The sequence below is a fragment of the Megalobrama amblycephala genome, linkage group LG2, assembly GCF_018812025.1.
Source record: "Megalobrama amblycephala isolate DHTTF-2021 linkage group LG2, ASM1881202v1, whole genome shotgun sequence".
Classification (NCBI taxonomy): domain Eukaryota; kingdom Metazoa; phylum Chordata; class Actinopteri; order Cypriniformes; family Xenocyprididae; genus Megalobrama; species Megalobrama amblycephala.
The window spans coordinates 2,111,268-2,116,622 of record NC_063045.1 but is presented as its reverse complement, the minus strand read 5'-3'; the positions used below and the strand labels follow the sequence as shown (position 1 = coordinate 2,116,622).

General features: G+C 43.3%; 1 pseudogene; it reads right to left on the bottom strand.

The window, feature by feature from the left end:
- Nucleotides 1–12: 12 nt before the first annotated feature.
- On the bottom strand, nt 13–2,854 carry LOC125262791 (annotated as a pseudogene).
- Nucleotides 2,855–5,355: the final 2,501 nt, after the last annotated feature.

Sequence of the window (5,355 nt, the reverse complement as noted above, 5' to 3'; positions counted from 1 at the left end):
ACTGAGAAAACAGGAACCAAGTTGCTTAACATTAGCCACATTCTAATTTTACTGGGATTCATGATAATATGGTACTGTAAAGGCTTACAAATTGATACATACCTATCATAGGCCATTACTGTCAAAGTAGAGTAAGTGCAAACAGCATAAATACTAAGCAAATAGACTTGGAGAAGACACCCCTCATACGAACTAGTGTGCCAATCAGTTAGGAGATTTGAAAGAACTTTTGGCCAAACAGCACTGCTTCCGAGCAGTCCACTGCATATCAGGTTAAACAAAAATATATACATTGGCTTATGGAGACTTGATTCTAAGTAGATAACAAGCATTATAAATATATTTGCTAAGGTTGCAACTGAGTAAACTAAGAAAATAAAAATAGTCAATACATATTTCCATGGACCCAGTGACTCATATGATGAAAATACCAGATCCAAACCAGTAGACTTGTTCATCCTTCAGGCTGGAAAAGCAAATAATGAAACATGAAAGCACATTGTCATTGAATTACTTATTATATATTATAGTATTATTATTAATAAAAAGTTAAATGGTTGTTAAATTAAATATATCTTTTATATATATATATATATATATATATATATATATATATATATATATATATATGCATGCCTTGTGTAACATGTAGGACCTGCAAATATAATACCCAACAAAAATTCCTGTTATACCTTATTGTACTGACCAGGCTCTGTGTGCACTGCTAAATATTATATCTGGGCTCAGTACATGGACTGTTGTTTTATAAAGCCCTTTTGCTGCTTGGATGGAGATGAGGTCAACAGATTTTGCAGAGATTTCTTTAGGGAGCAAATTCCCATCCCTGCATCTCGACTATTTTATTCTGTGCTTGGAGAAATGGAAAAAGGAATAACCTTAAAAAGATCTTCTCTTTACAGAGCATACTTGCTAGAGGTCACTCAATAAACATAGGCCACAGAGGGTATGTTTCTAGAGATGAAATTATGTATGATATTTAAAAAAAAAAAAAAAGTGACATCTGAAAAAAGAAGGAAAAAAGTAAATGGAGGAAAAGGAACAGTTGTGTAGTAGTTTCTCACTCAGGCCACCACAAAATAGTAATATCACAAGTAGCACCAAATTAATATCGTAATTTTTGGACACACATCACTTAAAGAAGTTCAAAGAGAAGGACAAGAAGCTGGAAGAGGTTCGAAAGAACAAAGAAACCAAAGAGGTCAACAGTGAAGGAAACTGAAACTTACAATTATAGGGGACTCTATAATTGTAAGTTGTTTTTTTGTCCCCTCCTGTCAGGGACACATACTAAACACTAATTGTGACATAAAAGTTTTCCCTCAGATTGTTATGTTGAAAATATAATCTACAATGAAAATCCACTGTAGTATATTTAAAAAGAATGAACATTAGAAGTATTTCCACTAGTGGGACCAGAACTTTGTATCCTACTGTATAAAATCTGAAAGTAGACAAAACATTATCGATGAGTATTTGCTTTTAATCATGTCTTTGGTTGTCTATAGCTTTACATAGAATTCCACACACACACAGACACATAATGTATTTCACAAAGATCATGAAATTGCCAATATTTTAGGTCCTTTTAGTTTTGAAGTATAATAACAGTTTGTTGATGCACACAATCTCTGGGTTATTTTAACAGTACATTTTCTGATCTCTTTGGTTCGAACACCATATATTACTGGGTGCAAAAGTGGTGGCAAAAGTGTTACTTGGAATGATATAAAGACATTCATCTCACTAGACATAAGCACAGTCAATCTGTTATATATAACAGAAAAAACTGTGGCAATGGAATAGTTTATGAAGATTATCAAATGAGGAAGGCATGTTCCAAGTGCCTTGCTTTGACTATTTTTTGACACTTTTAAACTAACAGAAATTATTTTAACATAAGACAGCAATATCAGGAATGTAGGGAGCACAGATAAACACACTATTATAAGTTAAACCATATACATTGCTTAAAATGCCAAGACTACCCACACCACATGATATGTTAATGATTGAAAGATTATCACAAAATAGCTTATTAAGAGTACGGCTGCATAAGGGAATTCTTGATGTCAAATATATTTGACCAGCTATTGAGAAAACAGGAACCAAGTTGCTTAACATTAGCCACATTCTAATTTTACTGGGGTTCATGATAATATGGTACTGTAATGGCTTACAAATGGATACATACCTATCATAGGCCATTACTGTCAAAGTAGAGTAAGTGCAAGCAGCATAAATACTAAGCAAATAGACTTGGAGAAGACACCCCTCATACGAACTAGTGTGCCAATCAGTTAGGAGATTTGAAAGAACTTTTGGCCAAACAGCACTGCTTCCAAGCAGTCCACTGCATATCAGGTTAAACAAAAATATATACATTGGCTTATGGAGACTTGATTCTAAGTAGATAACAAGCATTATAAATATGTTTGCTAAGGTTGCAACTGAGTAAACTAAGAAAATAAAAATAGTCAATACATATTTGCGTGGACCCAGTGACTCATATGATGAAAATACCAGATCCAAACCAGTAGACTTGTTCATCCTTCAGGCTGGAAAAGCAAATAATGAAACATGGAAACACAGTGTCATTGAATTACATATTAAATATTATAGTATTATTATTAATAAAAAGTTGTTAAACTAAATATATCTTTTTTAATAAATATATATATTGCATGCCTTGTGTAACATGTAGGACCTGCAAATTTAATACCCAACAAAAATTCCTGTTATACCTTATTGTTAATACTGACCAGGCTCTGTGTGCACTGCTAAATATTATATCTGGGCTCAGTACATGGACTGTTGTTTTATAAAGCCCTTTTGCTGCTTGGATGGAGATGAGGTCAACAGATTTTGCAGAGATTTCTTTAGGGAGCAAATTCCCATTCCTGCATCTCGACTATTTTATTCTGTGCTTGGAGAAATGGAAAAAGGAATAACCTTAAAAATATCTTCTCTTTACAGAGCATACTTGCTAGAGGTCACTCAATAAACATAGGCCATAGAGGGTATGTTTCTAGAGATGAAATTATGTATGATATTTAAAAAAAAAAAAGTGACATCTGAAAAAAAGAAGGAAAAAAGTAAATGGAGGAAAAGGAACAGTTGTGTAGTAGTTTCTCACTCAGGCCACCACAAAGTAGTAATATCACAAGTAGCACCAAATTAATTTTGTAATTTTTGGACACACATCACTTAAATCCCTTTTCGAGCTTGACATTTGATACATGACATTTGATATTCAACAGTGTTTTGCTCTGCCTGCATTGACACCATTGTATGCAAACTGAACTGAGCTGGATGATGACATCACTGTTTACTCCAGTGCTGATATAGATAAATTAACTAAATTAATAACTATTGTTCCCTTTCAGTCGGTCACGTTCGACGTACGTCAGTAGTGACCGACGAATTGGGATATCGCTAGAGAGCCCCTATCAGCTTCGAGAAGACTAAAACAAGCCAATGAACATTGGCGTGCGATATTTGCATAACGCACCCCTCCCCATCCGGGGCATATAAAAGGGGGAGGAGATGCAATCGCACTCTGTCTTTCGCTTCGGAGCCAAGCTTTGGTGTCCTACGGCTGAGAAGATCTTCAAAAAAAGAAGAAAACAGCACACTCTTACCGTGTTTGGCGCTACGACACTGCAGCGAGTCCACGAGCTTCCGGGTCCGGGCAGCAACATCGGCTGTGAGACAGCGTTCCGCTGTAATCCCAACATTGTTTGGTCTGCGATTTGGCCGGGTCCTGTGTGTGTGTTTAACACACTTCGTGACACTCCCTGTGTGTCTCATTCACAAAAGAGCTGTGAGTTTCCCCCTCTATTAGACTTTACAGACGAACCCTGCATCTCGGGAGATGGCATTTCGTCTGTGCGCTACTGGATGTGGTCGTTCCCTGGTCCCTGCTGATGGGCACAATCGCTGTATCACGTGCTTGGGCGTTCAGCACGCTGAGGCCGCGTTTGTAGATAGTTCATGTTCTCATTGTGGGAACATGACTATCGCGGTGCTGAGGTCGAGACTTTCGTTCCTTGGTTCTCAGGGAGCGGGGGTCCCCTCCCCTATGCCCCGTGCGGCCGTTTTCTCTGGCTTCGGTCGGAGTGACGGTTCGTCGGCGTGTAGGCAGGGTGACTTGAGGGTCACGGTTAGGGCTTCCCCGCCGAGCGTTGCTCCGCGGGCCCCTGCCGCCTCTACAGCACCGCAGCCAGTGGTGTTACCGCCGTGTCATGCCGGGCCCTCTTCGGAGCGTCCGGTATTGTCCTTCGGTGCACCTGCGGAGGACCAGATGTCGATCACGGTATCGGAAGGCGAGCACGAGTCCTCGGGAGAGGATGATTCGGCTGAGCCCCCGTCTCATGGCGTGGCGGCTGTGGCCGAGTCGGATCCTGAGTTGATGGCTGTGCTTTCCCGGGCAGCCGAGAGCGTCGGGCTCGCGTGGAACCCTCCACCCTGTCCCGGCCCCTCTCGGCTTGACGATTGGTACCTCGGGGCGGGCCGCGCTGGTCCTCAGCGTCCCGCCCCGATGCCTTTCTTCCCGGAGGTGCACGACGAGGTGACCAGGTCTTGGCGGACGCCGTATAGTGTTCGTTCGAGACCAGGCCCCTCGTCCGCCTTCACCACCCTGGATGGCGGAGAGGCTAAAGGCTATACGGGGATCCCTCCAGTCGAACGGTCTGTAGCGATGCAGTTGTGCCCTACGGCCGCCGGCTGGCGTGGTGACCCACGCCTTCCGTCCCGGGCCTGTAAGTTTTCTTCCTCTCTGACGGAGAAGGCTTATAGAGCTTGTGGGCAGGCCGCCTCCGCCCTGCATGCCATGGCCCTTTTGCAAGTATACCAGGCAAAAGCGTTATCGGAGATGCCGCAGGGTGGTCTTGACCAACATCTGTTGGGGGAGTTGCGCGCTGCCACCGATCTCGCCCTCCGGGCGACTAAAGTGACAGCACGCTCCGTTGGTCAAGCGATGGCTACTATGGTAGTCCAGCAGCGCCATCTATGGCTAAAACCTGGCTGACATGAGGGAAGCCGATAAATATCGGTTCCTGGACTCCCCCGTGTCCCAGGCTGGCCTATTCGGCGACGCGGTGGAGAGCTTCGCCCAACAGTTCTCCGCTGCCCAGAAGCAGGCTGAGGCGATTAAACACGTCTTGCCCCGCCGGCCCGCTGCTGCCTCCACCCCGCCGGCGGCGCAACCTCAGCCTGCTCGTCGCCGAGGGCGCCCACCCGCGTCGTCCTCCACCCCTGCTAAGTTGGCCAAGCAGCAGCCTCCACCAGCCAAACAGCAGGGAGCCGGCGCCGGCCGGGGCGCCCAGCCCGCTCAAG